The sequence below is a fragment of the Thermobia domestica genome, chromosome 13, assembly GCF_964235325.1.
Source record: "Thermobia domestica chromosome 13, izTheDome1.hap1.1, whole genome shotgun sequence".
NCBI lineage: Eukaryota > Metazoa > Arthropoda > Insecta > Zygentoma > Lepismatidae > Thermobia > Thermobia domestica.
The window spans coordinates 123,085,965-123,106,524 of record NC_137466.1 but is presented as its reverse complement, the minus strand read 5'-3'; the positions used below and the strand labels follow the sequence as shown (position 1 = coordinate 123,106,524).

The 20,560-nt window shown below is 37.6% G+C and overlaps 1 protein-coding gene across 6 annotated transcripts in view; it reads right to left on the bottom strand.

Moving 5' to 3' along the window:
* LOC145668473 (uncharacterized) overlaps positions 1-20,560 on the bottom strand; it is a 269,194-nt gene that overhangs the window by 72,254 nt on the left and 176,380 nt on the right. The window lies entirely within an intron of this gene.

Sequence of the window (20,560 nt, the reverse complement as noted above, 5' to 3'; positions counted from 1 at the left end):
AAATCTTGATGAAAATTGGATTGAGATATTACCCAGAAACCAGAGGAAAATAAGTAACAGTAAGTTTCCGAATAAAAATCGAAATCGAAATCCAAGCTCAGATATGAAAAAAAAAAAAAAAGAAAAGAAAAGAAAAATCCTCGTAAATGGAATGTGGATTGTAGTAATGTTAAGACAGAATTAGTCTCGAATGTAAGGACAAAAGCACTGTTTGTTACTAGATTTAGAATATTAAGATAAAGAAGAAATACTATAAGAATATGTTAAGTCTGTGAAATGTACCAAACTGAAGACTAAATATGATTCATATTCCTAATTTCCAGTGGCGGTTCCGGGGGAGGGGACGTTTGCCCCCCAGAAAAGGATTTTTTTTAAATTTTATATATAAATTGAACCTATCCCGGAGTTTGGAGCTCTTAAAAATGGCTCTAAGTAGCAGTATTAAAACCCACCGTCCCTTCACCAGAAGTCCGTCCTGGATCCGCCAGTGCTAATTTCATGTTGAGATTAGTGAGATTGGTTGTATTGTGATAAATGTCCCGGATATATGGCCTAAAGGTATTTTCTTATGGGAAATTAAAGAAAATAACTTGCTAATAATGTGGATGAATTGAATATAAGTTTAGTATCAAATAGATAGTATCATAATGTACGTAAATTACGAATTAGAAGTCAGCAATTTTATAAATCTTTTGCAGATTGTAAATATGATATTATTGCTCACTGAGACAGTTCAGGGATGTTCATATTAATGAAGACTATTGTCCAGATACTTAGGTATACTTCTGCTTTAGAGCAGACAGTATGTATCGCATGTATGTGAAAGAGGTGGAGGCATTTTATGTGCAGTGAGAAGTAATATGAAAGTTATCCGTGGAATTGGCCTTGAATCCTTTCAAGAAAGTATCTGTTTAGAATTTCCAAACAAAACTAGAGGGGCTTGTTAATAACCTATGCTTATTTTCATCCGAAATTACACTATGTGGTCAAAAGTATTCGAACACCTGGCTGAAAATGACTTACAAGTTCGTGGCGCCCTCCATCGGTACTGCTGGAATTCAATATGGTTTTGGCCCACTTTTAGCCTTGATGACAGTTTCCACTCTCAGGCATACTTTCAATCAGGTGCTGGAAGGTTTCTTGGGGAATGCCAGCTCATTATTCATGGAGTGCTGAACTGAGGAGAGGTATCGATGTAGGTCGGCGAGGCCTGGCACGAAGTCGGCGTTCCAAAACATCCCAAAGGTGTTCTAGAGGATCCGAGTCAGGACTCTGTGCAGGCCAGTACATTACAAGGATGTTATGGTCGTATAATCACTCCGCCACAGGCCGTGGAGTATGAACAGGTGCTCGATCGTGTTGAAAGATGCAGTCGCCATCCCTGAATTGCTCTTTAACAGTGGCAAGCAAGAAGGTGCTTAAAACATAAATGTAGGCCTGCGCTGTGAGAGTGTCCCGCAAAACAACAAGGGGTGCAAGCCCCTACAAGAAAAACACAACCACATCATAACACTACCACCTCCGAATTTTAATGTTGGCACTACACGCTAACATTCACCGGGCATCGCCACATTGTGTACCGTGATTCGTCACTCCACACTACGTTTTTCCACTGTTCAATCGTCCAATGTTTACCTCCTTACACCAAGCGAGGCGTCGTTTGGCATTTACCTCCGTGATGTATGGCTTATAAGCAGCCGCTCGACCATGAAATCCAACTTTTCTCACCTCACATCTAACTGTCATAGTACTTGGAGTGGATCCTGATGCAGTCTGGAATTCCTGCGTGATGGTCTGGATAGATGTCTGTCTGCCTATTACACTTTACAAACCTCTTCAACTGTCGGCGGTCTCTGTCAGTCAACAGACGAGGTCGGCCTGTACGCTTTTGTGCTGTACGTGTCCTTTCACGTTTCCACTTCACTATCACATCAGACCCAGTAGACCTAGGGATGTTTAGGAGTATGGAAATCTCGCGTACAGACTTCTGACACAAGTGACACCCAATCACCTGACCACGTTCGAAGTCCGTGAGTTCCGCGGAGCGCCCTATTCTGCTTTCTCACGATGTCTAATAACTACTGAGGTCGCTCATAATGAGTACCTAGCAGTAGGTGGCAGCACAATGCACCTAATATGAAAAACGTATGTTTTTGGGGTGTCCGGATACTTTTGATTGCACAGTGTACATCCTGACATTCTTAAAAAGATTGTTGAAATGATTTCTAGTAACATAGATAGGGCTACGAAATAATTTTTGCCAGGTGTACATTATTATTCTAAATGTAAAGCTAGAATATTACTATCTTTTAGATGCTCTTAATGTGTATCACAAAGTATCTGAGTTGGTTTTGGTAATTTCTAAGTTTGATATCTATACTACTAAAAAATGTTCAATCGATTGTTGAACTTGATTGTTTTCACTATCCTATTGAAATCAAATTTCCGTCTTACTGTAACACATCAATATGAGATAAATACACTCACTTTGCTTTCCAGAAGAGAGATTGGTTAGCACTATACAGAGAACTTGCAAATGTCACTTACCTAACTCAGATATCACCTTAGCTGCATAGCAGCACATAATGCAATAACTAACTGATTCATACTAGTTTTGCTATATTCAATAACTTACAATAAAATTAAGTATAGAAAATAATAAATCTTCAAAACGTACGCCTAAATCTAGGAAATATCCATCTTGGTATTCCAGAAATTTGGTTCCTATAATTAAAACTAAAGAACAGGCTCACAGGAGATTTAAAGCTTTTGGCTTGTACAAGGATTATGGTGTATTTGGTCATCATCGTAGACAATTTATATATATTTGACAGGTTTGCCTATATCCATACAATGGAGAACAACTTTGGAATACCCTGGAAAATTTTTGGAAATTCGTTAATATGAATAAAGTTTATTCGAATCAAACATCTCGGTTTATACTTAATGTTTTTTTTTTTTTTCTGAAAACTCTTGGCCAACTCCTAGGCTGAACTATTTGAGACATTTTATTAAAAGCGTCCGTCTTTACACACTATGACTTACAGAAAGTGGCTGGTAATAGATGTTTCTACCAGTTATTATCTACTGTCAACAGAGGACATAGAAGGTCTTAATTCTAAATCTCCTTGTGCTCTTGATAATATTCCCATATTTAGAAATATACTGAAGGAAATTAATTACAATATTGCTTCAGTATTAGATCTCTCTTTGATTGGAGTTTGTTGACTTTTATCTAGATCATGGAATGTTGTTACTTGTATCCCTGCTCCAAAAACAGATAGTAAGGATCTAGCTGATTATCGACAATTCCTTTCTTGAATATTACTCTTGAAGTGTTCGACAAATTGGTCTAAAGATTTTTGTACAATCATGTTTATTTTAGTACCTCTATACATCAACATATTTTTATGAACAATAGATTAATCTGGCCTGTTTTGTAGCCGATGTTCTCCCTTTGTTAAGAACAATAAGCACGTTGATGTAGTATATACCGACTCCAAGGTTTCTGATAAATTACCCCATATTTTGATAAAGAAACTAGAACTGTGTTATTTTTCTATTTCATTTATCACGTGGTTGATATTTATTTATAGAAAATAAGAAAATCTGTTAGATACAAGGGTTGTCTCTCTGATATCTACAATACTTATTACGGTGTTTCTCAGGGCTTCAATTTGGGTCTGCTTTTATTTCTCATGTTTATTAATGATATTAGTGATAAACTGAATTGTAACTTTCTAATGTACGCGGATGATTTAAAAATTTGCAAATTCGTTAAAGATTTGAATGACTGCTTCGTAATTCAAAATAATATTAATAACGTTTTATATTGGTCCGAAATGAATGCCTTACCGTAAAATTCTAATAAAACATTTAGTGTAATTTTTACGAACACTACTAATTCAGTTTATTTTCATAATGTTATTGAAAAAACACTGGTTAAAGTTGAAATTTTATTAGATATTTGAGTGTTTGTCTTTGATAACAAACTTCTTTACAATAAGCATACAGATAATATTGTTTCACAAACTCGTAGGAATCTTCGTATTTTGAAAGGATGTCAAGAGACTTTAATTGTGAGAAAACATATCTAATTCTTTATTATGCCAATATGAGAAGCTACTTAGAATATTGTTCTAGTATCTGGAATAGAAGTGCCAATTAATTGTTAAATAGTCTAGAAAGGATGCAAAACTTCTTTTTTTTGCTACGGTTACATTTTGTCACGGTTTTCAAAAGATCTATACTTAAAAAACAGTAACATTATACACGCTATAAAATATAGAGGTTATGCAAAAGCATTATCATAAATTCTATAATGCGCGGGAGAAACAGTATAAGTAAAAAACAAAGGTTTTCAGGACGTTATATTTTATTTTGCCGAGTTATTAAGTATGAATAAGTTATACTAACAGTCAGGCCGGTAGCCAGCCCAAAAATGTAAGGGGGCGGTACAAGTTAGGAGGGGCGAACCAACCATATTGTAGTTCATTTGCAAGCCTACCGTGGAAATTTTAGGGGGGGCGGTAAAAATTTAGGGGGCCTAGACCCATGGGCGATCGGGGTGATTTCCCCCCCCCAGAAAAGGAAACTTTCTTATTATATATATATATATATATATATATATATATATATATATATAAACCATCCCAAAGTTTGGAGCCCTTAAAAGCAGCAATATGACAACCCACCGCCCCCCCAGAAGTCGGTCCTCTGGATCCGCCCCTGCCTAGAGCCCCTTTGATACGGCCCTGCTAACAGTACCAAGACGCGATTATTTAACTCAAGTTTAGAATTGACTTATACCGTTAACCGGAGGTGGAGCACGACACATAGATTTCCAATTTTGACTTACCTCATTTTGGCCAATTTTTGACTTATACTGCTTCTTCCGCGCTGTATAGAATTCTGTAAGTAATGCAGTGTTGCCAACTCGTGATGTACTTTTTTATTTTCAAATGGTATTACGTCATGTTATTACGTATATATGACTGAATAGTGATGAAAAAATACCAAAATATGCCTAATACGTAGCAGTGTTGCAAACTTTAAGAGTTACTTGAGAGAAGATTGATTGCTGCAGCTGTGATCCACAGATTGCGAAATACACGAGAACAGTAATGTTTTATGACAAAAGTAGTTCTAACGACAACTATTCTAACCTAAAATACAAAAATCTGACAGTGATTCAGTAGTGTTGTTGTAATTATATATATTATTAAATTATAAATACAGTACAGACCATCCTGGATGCAGAAATCTGGCATTTCGGAATTATAGGCAGCCGAAGACATAAAAAAAAAAAAAAAGAACTTTAAAGGTCCATAGCTCCAATACTATGAGACCTACCGTAGTTGGGTCAAGACTTCACTGAGGAAGTACTATGTGCCCTATACAAATATCCATGTTTCAGAATCCTGCGGTACTAACGCAACAATTTTTAATGAGGCAGTTTGGCTACGGGCATATAATTTGAAGTACTCATCAATTACCTCTACAAAAATTGTTGCGTGAGTACCGCAGGATTCTGAAACATGGATATTTGTATAGGGCACATAGTACTTTCAAGTGAAGTCTTGACCCGACTATAGCAGGTCTCATAATATTGAAGCTATGGTCCTTTAAACTTCATTTCTTCATGTTTTCGGCAGCCTATAACTTCGAAAGGAAGCATTTGTGCACCCAGGTTGGTCTACACTTTTTGTCTTATCTTGGTATCAGGAATCACCTCCCAAACGTTGTTGGTGTTGTTTTGAAACACTCTTATATGGTGTTAAGACAAAAAGCTCATACGGACCTGAGGGGAAAAGTGTATAGTTTTAGAGCTACGACTATACAAAATCTTGAAATATTCAATTTCAACACTCGTTATTTCGAATTCGAAAAACCGTGGAATGGCGGTCCATTATCAGCGTATATATTGGATTTACCAGGGCATACCCTATATGATTATTTTTCCCTTCAATTGTCATATATTCTAAAATGTTAACTGATTTTTTTCAACTGAAATAACTTTTTCTTCCTTTTAAAATGCTGGAAACTCAATAAAACGTAAAAATGTTATAATAAAAGGGCAGATTAGCTTTAATTACTTTCACATATACCCATATGATTTGTCGCAAGAAACAAGACTATATCTTGTTAACACTCTCATTTTGCCTCTGATTACTGCGGATTCAATATATGGTAGCTCTCTCTCCACTCAAAATACTAGGGCAATTCAGAAAATACAGAGTTATTCTATACGATTTTCTGTCAATTACAGAAAGTCTCAGCATATACTGCCGGTACTTAATGAAAACAATATCCTAACCATGTCCCGAAGACGTTATCTTCGGTACTGTTGTTTACTATATAAAATAAATTCGCATAAAACACCACCTACTTGCATCATAAATTAACACGTAGATCAGAGATTCACCGTTACAATACCCGAGGAAATAATAAACTACATATGCCGCGGCATTCTTTAAAAATAACAGAGAAAGCATCTTTAATTTCGGCAGCAAGAATCTTGAAGTCAATCACTGACAAACCGTACAATTAAATTAAATCATCACTCCAAACATTATTATTTAGAGACCAGAGACAAAGCATTGCCACGCATGAAAGGTTTAATACAGTATGAAATTGATATGAGTGTTTTGAGTTGAGTTGATTTTAGTTTAGCGCCCCTTTCAGCAGCGAGGCTATATGAGACGTGGACCTACTGATTAACGTGGAATCCGAACCATGAGCTCCCGCCGGGAATCGAACCCAGGTCTCCCAAATATGAGTGTTTTGTTTATCATTAGTATTATTGAATGTACCATGTTATGTTGTTGTTTTTATCTTCTTTTTTACTTTCTTTTTAATGATGACAAGGGTTAGGTGGCAGAGCAGCCTCCGGCTGAACCTCGCCGCTGAACTAAAAGAACAATTCAATTCAATTCAATATGAAAAGTTCTGGGGATTCCCATTTATTATACCTTTAATGCATTTGAAATACGTTTAGCATATTACAGTAAGACCATTCATTTTAATTACGAAAAGTAACTGTGATGCTATTTGACTTTTAAAATGTCGTTCTTGCGCGGTAGCATATAATAGTCTTTTATTTTGAGTAATGTATAAATATTTATTTTAATTCTGAAATACTGATCAAGATTTTTTTAAAGCAAAGATCAATATGTGAAATATATTCTTAATATAACAGTCTTACGTCTTTTATTGAGTTTTTAGGATTAAAAAAAATGTTGTTTCCGTAAAGTGAAGAATTTCAGATAACATTTTAGATGCACAGCAGTTGAAGAAAAAATAATCATTCTTTTATTAATCTGCGCCTATGATTCTGTCGCTCGAATTTAGTTCGTTTTGCCTGAATTTTCCTTGGGGTTTGTCCTCTTGAATTTTGTCCTGGATTCGTAATAATATGTTTGGTAATTCTTACAAAGACTGTAAAAAGAATAACTATTTCTTTAAGTTTCATAATCAATTTTAGATGTAATTCTTCTTGTTCTTCTCGAAAAAAATGAGGATACAGTTCTTTATCAACAGTGTTATTCACATCTACTTTGATACAGATGAATGTGATTTTTTTTTAAATTTAAAATACCTGCGGGCAAATGCAAAAATTGATTGACTCAGTTACAAGAAAGCCGTTTAACATTGTAACTGAAACGAACATAAAATAAACTTAATTCGGTATAACATCAAATTATTTCACATCAAGATTTTATTCAATTTTTCAGTAGATCATCTCTAACATGCGAAGAGTCGCAGTAAGTAAAAGGTGCCACAGTTGACATCCTCAAGACATGTTTGGCCATATATTAAGTAAACAATGCAAGAGGATGCATAAGGCGACTCCTAAGAAAGAATGTTAGTGTTCTGCATCACAACTCCTTTTTCGGCATCACCTTATCAGCTGATTTGTCTTATATACATAATCCTATACTATCTGCAATAGTATCATTTATACTTTTATTTTCATATTTATATTGTCAATGTAAATAGCACCAATACAAAATATCAATATCAATATTGAAATACTTGTATGTTTTTTGTATTTTCTATCAAATCAAAAGGTCAGATAATTGGGGATAATGACCGTCTTACTCATCCTTTTGCATTGTTTGCTTAATATATGGCCAAACATGTCTTGAGGATATGAACTGTGGCACCTTTTACGTACTGCGAGCAGTGGTGGCTTTAGCGGGTAAGCAAAGGCCTACACAAAAATTTTGAAAAATATATAAACACTAAAAGATACAATAAAGAGTAAATATATTTTCCACTTTTTATATTAATGGTAAGTAATTATTTAATAAACAGCATCAACTGCTACTGTAAATGTACTTTCCTCTTGTTATTAATCAATCAAATATGCACATGTATCCATACGTGAGGGAGCGGGTATACCCAAAATTAAAATTCTAAAGCTGCCCCTGACTCCGAACCTTTGCATGTTGGAGGTGAACTACTGGAAAACTGAATAAAATTTTGTTGTGAAATGACTTCTTCTAGACCGAATTAAGTTTGTTTTATCTTCGTTTCAGCTACAATGTCAAACGGCTTTCTTGCAACTGAGTCAATCAATTTTCCACTTCTCTGCAGGTAGCTTTTTTTTAAAATCACATTCATTTTTACCAAAATAGATGTGAATAACACTGTTAATAACAGAACTGTATCTAGTCATTTTTCCGAGAAGAACAAGTAGTATAACATCTAAAATTTATGATAAAACTTAAAGAAATAGTTATTCTTTTTACAGAATCTGCTTTAATTTCTAAAGAAAAATCCTATTGAGGAAATCCCGTTCTGTCTAAAGATAAGATCATTTAAAATATTTTCTAGAAAGTACTGGAGAGCCTTTAGGCAGAACGGGAAGACACCATTAAAAATCTTGCTATTTTGATTTTAAAAAGACTTTGAGTTTTTGTTTTTAAGTATTAATAGAGTAAAACAACTTACTTTCGATAAGATAAATTTTCAAGAAAAGCATGCAACGCAAGATTGAGTGGAAATCAATCTTAACAAGACTACTGTCGTCACAAAGTTTGATCAATCGATTGCCAACGACTTCATCTAGACGTCACACCAAGCATGAGAAAGTCGACGCTAATTGGCCCTGGCTGAGGAAGGAAATCCAATGCAAGCGTTCGTTGCATAAACGAATTTTAAAGTTTGTAAAAAAAAATAATAAATAAATAAATAAATAAATAATAATAATAATAATAATAATAATAATTAAAAAGACGATAATAGTATACGACCTCAATGCAAGATTGCACCCCCCCCCCGATTTTTGAACACCCCTAGGTTCAAAATTCTGGATAAATCACCGCTTACCGATATTTGCACTGTACAAAATTTCAGCGTTTTTTGTCTATTAGTTTAAAACTTACAAGGGCATATTAATATCTATCTACCTATATATATATATATATATATATATATATATATATATATATATATATATATATATATATATATATATATATATATATAGGGTGTCCCAGGAAGAAGGGGCAATACTTCGGAAAATGCTAGTATGGGTGATTCTAAGAAAAAAAGTTTATATGAACATGGGTCCTATTCTCAACGGTTTCAGACCTACAGATTGTAAACTATTTTAGACTTTATATTGCATATTGCTCACCCTGTAGTTATTCTACAGAGGTGGGACATAGCGGATTTGAAAGGTGACGGAATGGCCCTCCCAAAGGTATGCAACATGCGGCTGTGGCATCTTTGGAAGATATGTTATTGAGGGATATTTGGGAATCAGTATTGCCATCCAATTTCTTTAAATAACCTTAACTTTCCCAAATTTCCCTCAATAGCTTCCCTTCCAAAGATACCACTGCCACGTGTTGCATACCGTTGGAAAGGACATTCCATCGTCTTTCAAATCCGCTATATTTCACATCTATAGAATAACTACAGGGTGACCAATACGCAACAAAGTCCAAAATGGTTCACACCTGTAGCTCTCAAACCGTCGAGATTAGGACCAATGTTCATATGAACCTTTTTGCTTAGAATCATCTATACTGCCACTTCCCAAAATAATGCCCCTTCCTCCTGGTACACCCTATATATAGATAGCGTGTCCGGCTTAGACCTTTATTATTATAAAAGAGCGAATTTTATTACCAAAACGCATACTTTGGTATAAAAACTCATGTTTTTCACTTCACACAACCTCGATGATCCCCCTTCCCTCCACACACCCAGTGGCACAGCAGATGTCGAACAGATATTCCAAATTTTATCCAGGTATTCACTAGCATTTGAAGAGTTACATTCTTAGTTGTCTGATGAATTCTGGTATGCAGATCCTCTAAGTTGTCGACAGGCATACTGTAGACTTGGTCTTGACAAACCCCAAAATAAAAAAAGTTTAGGGGGAAATATCCAGCGAGTACAGAGGCCAAGCAATTGGTTCAATCCTCTTCTTATCCATCTTCAAAAAAAAAATGCTCATCGAGGAACTCTCAAACAATGAAATCAAAATGTGTCGGGGCTCAATCTTGTTGAAAAATAGTTTCTGGAGTCATCTGAGGCCCAGTGTAATGCTGAAACATGTCTATCGTTTCTGTCACTGTTTGTTCAGCAAAAAAGAACGGCCTATTGTCTTGTTGCATTAATCCAAACCACACATTAACTTTTGGCGAGTCTCTCATAATTTCACGAAACTCATGAGACTTGTCACTCCCCGAAATACAACAATTATGTTTGTTGATTTTGCCACACATATGAAGGTAGCTTTATAATAATAATAATAATAATAATAAAAGCATACACTGACCAGAAAAGCATTGTCGTTGTCAATTGCGCTTAACATTTGGTCTATCTTTTAGGTTTACAATCAGAATAAATTCCTTCATGTATGTTGTACGCTCGTAGACGCAACCTTTTGTGCACAATGTCATGGACATTAAACCGAGGAATGTTGAGCTCTAAACTTGCACGTATGATTGATTTTCTTGGACTTCTTGTGAAGGTAGTGCGAATCATTTCAATGTTTTCCACTGATACCTTTCGATTCGCGTCCTTCCCGCGCTCCGATACAAGACTTCTAGTTTCTCTCAGTTCTTTATCCCACTTAACAATACTCATATAGAAAGGAACATTGTCGTAACGTCGAAGATTGAATTCACGTGCAAAAGCATATAGAACAAGCTTCACAGATTCATTTTCTGCCAGTAAAATAATGCAGAAAACTTTATGCTGAATCGTCCCTCCGCCACCTTGGAAATTATGCATTATACGGCCATGCGTGTCACGTCGACTACAATTCTTGTAATGTAAATGACTACAGTTGTTAGTACCATACAAAAAAAAAAAAAAAAAAAAATCATTTCAACATAAATGTATGCAAAGTTATACTGTTGTGTAATGTTAAAGCTCAAAGCCAGACACCCACTACATATACAACTACAATCAACAAGTTCGTGAACTGGACGCAGTGTAGCGCTAGTGGTGCACAGATGATAAGTGATATCCTGAAGGAAGCAGTGGAATTTCGTCTCTCGACCCAGCAAGAGGCGTGTGTGCGCGCAGGTGTAAACAGACGTACAGTCTCTGTTGTGAAAGGAGTTTAATGCGCTGCGGCGGACTTGGAGAATGATGCAGTTTCAGCAACGGGCAAACATCAAGTTATGCCAAAAACTAGGCAAATCCGCTACATACGTTGCAGATGATCAGGCAAGTGTACGATGACAACGCTTTGGGCCGCAGTACTCTGTTTAAGTGGCACCAACGGTTTCCGCAGGGGAACAACAGTTTAGAAACAATACTCTTTCGGCCAACAGATTGAACGCAAGATCGAAGAAGTTGCAATGGTGGTGCGCGCTAACCGCTCCTAGTCGGTAGACGACATCGCAGCAACAGTACGGATCAGCCATGATACGTGTCACATTCTGACGGGCAACTTGAACATGTCGCGTGTTCACCCGGCACCATATGTGTCATGCATTCTGACACAAGACCAACGTGAAGAGCGGATGACCACTTGCAGTGACCTGATCATTAGTGCTGACACAGATGGAACTGGATAATAACAGGAGATGAAACATGATGTTTCCTGTACGATCCACAGCTAACGAGACAAGCAACCAGCTGGAAATTGCTATTATCTCCAAAACACAAAAACCTGAGACAAGACAGTTCAAAAGGGAAAGTGATGCTTTAACTGTTTTTCGACATGGAGAGAATTGTTCACGTGGAATTCATCCCACAAGGAGCACTTGTCAACAAGACTACCTACAAAGAGATCCTTCCCTGCGTACATGGGTCAATTCGTCGTAAGCGTTCTGAACTTTGGTGCAGGAAAAAATGTATGTTGCTGCACGACAAGCCTCTATTCTTGTCCAGGAGCTAGCAAGGCAGCAGATCACCTTTTTAGCACAACCTCCATCTCAAACGATCTCGTAGCATGCGATTTCGATATCTTTCCCCGCTTGAAAGCTAAGTTACGTGTATGTCACTTTCATTCTCTCGAAGACATCATACTACCCTATGAGAGATGTCTGCTAATGCCAATATTTTTCAAAAATGTTTTCAACGGCTCCAGGAGCGTTGGCAAAAGTGTATCCCTGCCACCGGTACTATTTTGAAGGTCAGTATGGGTCTGTGTATGTGTGGACGTTTACGCCGAGCACAGCAACTATGACATCTGTTCTACTGGTTGCCTATATTCTATGTACCAATTCACGAATTTTTTGACTGTACTATTCATGTATTTACATATATATTTCGACAACACTATTCAATCACCATACATACCTTTGTACTTTAAGTTAGAATAGTCCTGTTTCTAGTTACTTCGTCATAAAACATAACTTATTCTCGTGTACAACTTATGTCCAAAAATTAGTACAATAAATCCAGGAAAAGAAATTTATTGCAGATCAAAGTACTCGTACAAATTACTAAAATTCTTCACACACCGTTCGTAGCACCTCTGCCAGTCGCTGTACGCTTCCTGGAATCTCGTTCAGACACCTCGTCACCGTCTATTTTTACGTTATCTAGTGTTCCGAAATGATTGCCTTTCAAGCTCCTTTTTATTCTTGGAAACAAATAGAGGTCCAGCGGTGCCAAAACGGGACCGTACACTGACTGAGCAGTACTGCCACCTTCTACTTGGCCAGGTACTCGATCACGAGGAAGGTGGTATAGGACGGTGCGTTTCGTGGTGCAACCTCCAGTTGGCAGATGTTTCCTTCCTGACGCGTTGCATTCTTTTCCGCAGCCATTCGAGGAATTCCACATAAAACTTATTGTTCACTGTTTGCCCCTGCGGCACAAACCCTTTGTGGATAAGATCTTTTGAGTTGAAAAAGACGATGAGCATCGCCTTCACCCGGGACCCTTAACTCATCCTTGCTTTTTTCGAACGCCGAAAAGCCTTCATGCGCTACTCTGCACTTTGCCTTTTGACTCGGGGTTGTACTCAAAGATTCATGTTTCGTCACCAGTAACCACGTTCTCTATATCTATCTATATCTATATCTATATATATATATAAAATCCGAGTTATTTTCACTACAACTGTTCACGCGAGATGTTCCGACAGCACCTTGAGAACGATACTGGCACATACCTTTTCATCGTTAAATCATTTGTAAGAATGAAATATACTGGGTGTTCAGAATATTGTACTCTTCTGCTAAACAGACTGACACCCAGGTATCGATAGGAATTGATTTTGCTCGCATTTTTACACATTTTGTCGCAGAGTGTCATTGATGGATGTCCAAGGAGTTCTAGGTCGTCAACCTCTTCTCGCCCTCCCGGAACATCTTGTGCCAGCAGAAATTCACTCCTTGGAACATTGGTACATCCCTATAAGCATCATTAATCCTGATCGTGGTCTACAAGCCTAACACAAACTTTGATCGCATATCGTGCTCCATTGAACATGGCATTGTGAAGTCATTAAATGAAGGTGAACAGGAGCTCAGTCTAGGAGCGATTCGCACACTGTATCGGCACGCACGTAACCGACGTGGCTCGCGTTGCTTCCGCAAGAATCCCTCCACATTTCCTGCCACAAATTGACTCACTCCATCTGTCCGCGTCAGCGCGAACACATCATTCTGCTTATTTTTTGGGACGGACACTGTATTTTGCAATCTATGGATCGTAGCTATAGCAGCTGAGCTGAGCTGAATTTCAGTTTAGCGTCCCTTTCAGCAGCGAGGCTATATGAGACGTGGACCTACTGATTAACGTGGAATCCGAACCACATGAGCTCCCGCCGGGAATCGAACCCGGGTCTCTCGCGCCAAAGACGCGTACGCTAACCGCTTAGCCACGCGTAGCTATAGCAGTTAATCTTCTTAAATAACTGTTGAAGTTTGTAACACTACTATGTCAATATATATATATATATATATATATATATATATATATATATATATATATATATATATATACGAAGTGTGGCAATTAAATAACGAGACTGCCCACCTGTCGCGAAGGATCGTGGGGGGGGGGGAGAAAGCTAATGATGTTTTGTTGATCTTGAACCTTCATGAGCAGCCACTGTTTGTTTCATGATTCTGAAAGCTTTTCTTTTCTTTGCAGGCTTGCATGAATTAGACTGTTCTGTAGTAGTGCCGGAATCATGGTGAGCAGTAAAGTTGAGCAGCGCATTAACATGAAATTTCTGGTGAAATTAAAAAAAAAAAAAAAAAAAACACCAACGGAATGCTGTGCAATGTTAAAAGAGGTGTATGATAATAATACTATGTCACGTGCGCGAGTTTTCGAATGGCACAAACGAGTTTCAGAAGGTAGGGAGGAGGTTGAAGATGATGAACGAGCCGGCCGCCCTTTGATTTCAAGAACGGACGAAAATGTTCAAAAAATTAATAAACTTGTGCGGAAAGACAGACGTTTGAGCATTTGCACTATCGCAGACATGACGAACAGTAACAAAATGACAGTAAGACAAATTTTGCATCACAATTTAAACATGACAAAAGTTTGTGCAAAAATTGTCCCGAAAAACCTCTCTCAGGAACAAAAAGACATTCGAAAGACCATTTGCTGTGACGTCATAGAACGACTCAAAGCAGAACCAGACTTGCTAACACGTGTCATCACATGTGATAAAACATGGATTTTCCAGTATGGCCCTGAGACTGAGCGTCATGTCAATCCATGCACTGGAAGATTCCCACACCGCCAAGAATGAAAAAGGGCGAATGAGCAACTCGAAAGCGAAGGCAATGCTCATGTTTTTTTTTTGTTTTTTTTTCGATATCAGGGGTATCAACATGACTGAATGGGTGCCTCAGGGTCAAACGGTGAATCAGATCTACTACAAAGAAGTCCCAATCAAGCTGAGGGAAAGAATAAGGAAGAAGAGACCAGATTTGTGGAAGAACGATGCATGGATCCTCCAACAAGACAACGTGCCTGCCCATAGTGCCCTTTCTGTGAAGCAGTTTTTAGCAGCCAAGCGCATTCCTGTGCTCGACCATCCTCCGTATCCCTCAGACCTGGCTCCCTATGACTTTTATCTATTCCTAAAAGTGAAAAGTGCATTGAAGGGAACAAATTTTCAGTCTGTGCAAGAGGTGAAACGAAAAACGGTAGAATCGTTGAACAGGGTGACGCCTGATGACCTACAGCATTGCTTTGGACAATGAAAGGCACGTATGCAGCGGTGTATAGATAGGGGAGGGGAGTATATTGAAGGAGATAACAGTCAATTGTAACTTTCTTTGCAATACATCACATTTATGTCACGTCTCGTTATTTAATTGCCACACCTCGTGTATATATATAAGTGCATACAGAGTTAGAACCACTGTACTACTTACAACATTGATGATAATGCCTTTGAATAGCCTCTATAGTGGGTATAATGTTAATAATTTTTAAATATATATTTCTTAAATGCCTTTGAAAGTCCGGGTTCACTTGTCCAAAATCTTTATTATACCATAACTTGATTATTTATGCCTGTTCAGAGCCGTAGCTAGAGATTTCTGCGCCCGGGGCGAAGTAGAATTCAGCGCCCCTACACTCACTTTAGCAATCATTATATAAGAAAAGCAGCTTTTGTTGTTACGCTGAATTTTTATTAATCTTCTTGGAAAGACCATTACAACAACCAAAAACGATCATTATGTATCCTTTTCCAAATAAGAGCTGCTTTCGAGAGTCTTATTTTGGACTTTTTGTTAAACTTGACAAAACTACCTTTGGTTGTATACAAATTCGCTAGAACAGTTATGGAAAGTTACTACTATTTACAACATTTCATACTATTGATAAGAAATGAAATTTTAATATTTGGTCTAGGAATTAATTCGTGCGGTTGGTACGCACATATTGAAGCTGTAGTACAAACACAAAATACATAAATACCTTAAGAAAAATATTGTCCATCGCTAACCACCACTTTCGCCCATCTGTCAGGCAATGTACGGATTCCGTGGCGAAAGAAGTCCTCATCCTTGGAAGCGATCCAGTCAGAGACCCATGTTTCGATATCTTCTGAAGAAGTAAACCGCTGTCCAATCAAATCGTTGTTCATGCAATCGAACAAGTAGTAGTCCGAAGGAGCAACGTCTGGTGAATACGGCGGGTGGGGTAAAACTTCCCATCCGACATTTTCTAAATAGGTTTTGACCGGTTTTGCGACATGTGGGCGAGCGTTATCATGTTGAACAATAAGTTTATCATGTCTGTTCTCCCATTCTGGTCGTGTTCTGGCCAGAGCTTGCTTCAAACGCATTAATTGTCGTCGATAACGTTCTCCATTCATAGTTTCACCCGGTTGCAGCAGCTCATAGTACACCACACCTTTCATATCCCACCATATGCACAGCATAACCTTTGCACAGTGAATATCTCGTTTTGATTGTGATCGACCTGGTTCACATGGTTTCACCCAGGCCTTTTTTCGTTTAGGGATCTCGTAATGGATCCACTTCTCATCACCCGTAATAATTCGACGCAGAAACCCCTTTCTGCTCTGTCGTTGAAGCAGCAATACGCAAATGGTTTTTCGTCTTTCAACGTCTCTGTCTTTCAATTCATGTGGAACCCAATGTGACATCTTTTGAATCATTCCCATGGCTTTCAAGCGTTTGGAGACTGTTGTTTGATCAACGCCTAATGCTGCTGCAAGTTGTTCCTGCGTTTGACACGAATCCTGCTCGAGCAATGCTGTCAATTCTTCGTCTTGAAATTTTTTTGGCTGTCCAGCTCGCTCTTGGTCTGCCAAGCCGAAATCACCACTTCTAAACCGTGCAAACCACTTCTGACACGTTCGCTCAGCTAGAGCATGGTCACCATACACTTTCACCAAAATACGATGACTTTCAGTCGCACTTTTCTGCATGTTAAAGTAATGCAGCAGGACACCCCGCAAAAACACTTTATCAGGCACAAATTGCGCCATGTTCACTTAACTACAAACTGGTGTTGTTGACGCTTTAATCCACTGCCCTATACTACGAACGATACGCGATGACAGGGGTTTGCAACACATGTGTGGATACACGGAACTGTGGGACGCTCCGTTCGTTGCGCCATCTCTTGTCCACTCGCACGAATTAATTCCTAGACCAAATACATTAAAAACTATGTGCTTTTAAATTGTTCCAAATGGGTGACAGTATTAATTTCCAGTAATAATTGTAATTTTTTAAATTTTATTCTGTATGTGACCACATCAATAGTATGTTAATTTCGATCTCTTAACGGTAAAAAATATTTTGTGAAATGTAATGGAAATTCAGAAGGATCCTTCTTTGTGAATTTCTAAATATTGATCGATGGAGGTGAAGAATATGTTCAATGTTTGTACTTAAAATCCAAAATATACTTTGGCTACTACATATGTCTGAAATTATGGTAATTACTTAATTTCTTAATGAATGAAAGTTCCGAATTTAAGGTACTTATTATTAATTAACATATTAAAATACACTAACGCGTACATATATGAAGAATGTGTGTACTTACGTTTTGTATGTATGTAGATAGATAAAAACATCACACAACTAGACACGCATACACAAAATAATATGGTACCGATATAAAAAGTTGATGAAAAATGACCTCAATAAATTCCTCCAAATTGGAAGCATTTGATATGTCAATGGAATTTTAAAATAAATCATTGGTAGTGATTAGTATGTGTAAAAAAGTCGAACTTCGTCGGGCTAAGTTCTGATCCCTTAAGCCCTTATTCTACAACTGCTTGAAGTTCGAAAATATTATTGTTTCCCTCGTTTACTTTTATTTTTAATATTCTCGCGCAAACAGCAGCTTGAATGTGTCTCTTCACTCTTCTCACTTTCATACCTTCATTCTCAACGTCGCACAGTGGGGCCAAACCAGGCAATTCTTAGCAAAAACTCGAAGAATGAAGTAAAAGATTGACTTGATATAATTTGCTATAATGAAACCTTAATAGTGTACACAGAAGATAGTGTGCAGGAAAAGAAGTGATAGCTATTTACAATGAATTCATGGGACGTGTAAATTTGGTTATCCACCGAAGCAGGAAAGGTACTGCTTAGTGACAGAAGATAGGAAATTGACTTTGAATGTGACTATTCCTATATTGCGTGTAGATATTCCGTGACTGGTAAACATGGTGACACGACCGACATGTATGTATCGTTTTGTATATTTAGAATGTTGAGGTAATGTGTTATCAATAATCATATTTGGAATGATGTTAATATCAGTATCATATCCCTATGGTAATCCCCTACTTAATATCATATTTGGAAAATGCTGTGGTACTGAAAGCATATAAACTGTAGTCAAACAATAGAATGGCATTTTAGTAGAAAATATGGCATAATAATTTTGTCTGTGATTTTTAATATATCGTAGCGGAAACATTGTTCTTACTGTATGCAAAGTGAAAAGCTGCACATATTTGCACTTTTGGGAAATATAGCGCATGAAAATGTTTGAGGAAAACCGCATTTTGGATGCAATGCTGCTTTTGAATTGAGGTGGGATGAATGTGAGAGCAAGTGTTTTATTAGACGTGTGATCCCCATGCACGCAGTGACAAAGTTGAATATAGATCGATTCTGAGAATTTTGCCGCCAAACCTACTTGGTGCTTCGCCCCCTAGGACCCATCTTGTTACCAACATCCAATCATACTTCTCTGGCATTCGCCAACAGAACTAAACTCTAGTCAAACATGTGTGATTAATGGTGGCGATACTTTGAAACGTCAATGTTTGCCAAACAATCTATGGACCATAAGGTAGAACCATATTTAAAATGGTGTTGATCAATTCAGTATTGCGTTTTTTTGTGATGCGATGCGTGCACAGAAGTGACATTGGAATCAACTGTAATGAGCCTCCGCTCGCTCCAGCTCAGAGTGTTCCAATCAAGCCCTGAAATCAGCCCACGTAATGCACGATGCAATATATGAAACAAGCTGAACAGGTTACTGATGCTTGTAAATCATATGTTTAATACATCTGATAATATATCGAGAACTTGTGATCAGATAATTTTTATGTATTGAAGCGTCCTTGCATCTTCATTGTCATAACGAATCCTCCACAACTTGGAAATAATTTTGAGAAGCAAGAACTTTTCTTCAATTTTATTACTCTTCAGTTGTAAAAAGAATAAGTACACTTTTTCCTTTCATGCGTAAGAATGTAAGTCAATCGTAAGTTGCCAAATCAAAGCATATTGCCCACGCGTTTGTTTATGCCAATCATATAATCTGTTATATTATTTAGGTGCGAATATAAGGAATATTTCCTTTTATGATGTAACACTCTATGTTTTTGATAAAATAATGTCGAAATAACATTATTGTAGCCACTGCACACACCAAACTAATTGTTTTTTTTTTTTCAATTTTCTGCTTCATATTGCGAATTCTTATTTTTGCCAAGAATTCAGTGCCTTGGCTCCACTGCGTCGTGATTAATCGGATTGGATAGGAAAAAAAATGAAATGAATCTTTGATTTTTACGTCACACGGTTATGCCGGTTAGGCTAAAGGAGACGGTGATGATGAGTAACGAATGAAATGGTGGAATGAAGAAAGTGGGAGGAAACGGGAGAACCCCGAGAAAACACACGCACGCGGTGTTTGTCCACCACAAAGTTCACTTGGCGGGGCTGGGATCGAATCCGGGACCCCAAGTACCAGAGGTGAACGCTCTACCACTGAGCCCCCAGGGGTAGAAAAACGTTTTGAACTAAGCAAACTCATCACTGTCAAAACGCCGAACACGACTTTGCTCGTTTCTGAGTTTGAAAATGCTCCTGCGTACACTATAAGTCATTACTCGGCACCTTGTATACCACATGTCATTAAGAAATCATCTATAACTCTTTAAGTAATAAGTAAAAACTTGTTGTGACTTATTTAAACTTTTGGATTGCGAGCGAAGCGAGCAAGAAAATTTTTAAGAAATCTACGTATTTCATTGATAGCCGACAGCAATATTGATCTAATAGGGCGCCAATACTTTCTGGGGGCGACTCGTGTTTTATTCATGTCCAACACAAATTTTTCTTTCTCCTTGCTCGTTCGGCGCCCCTTGTTG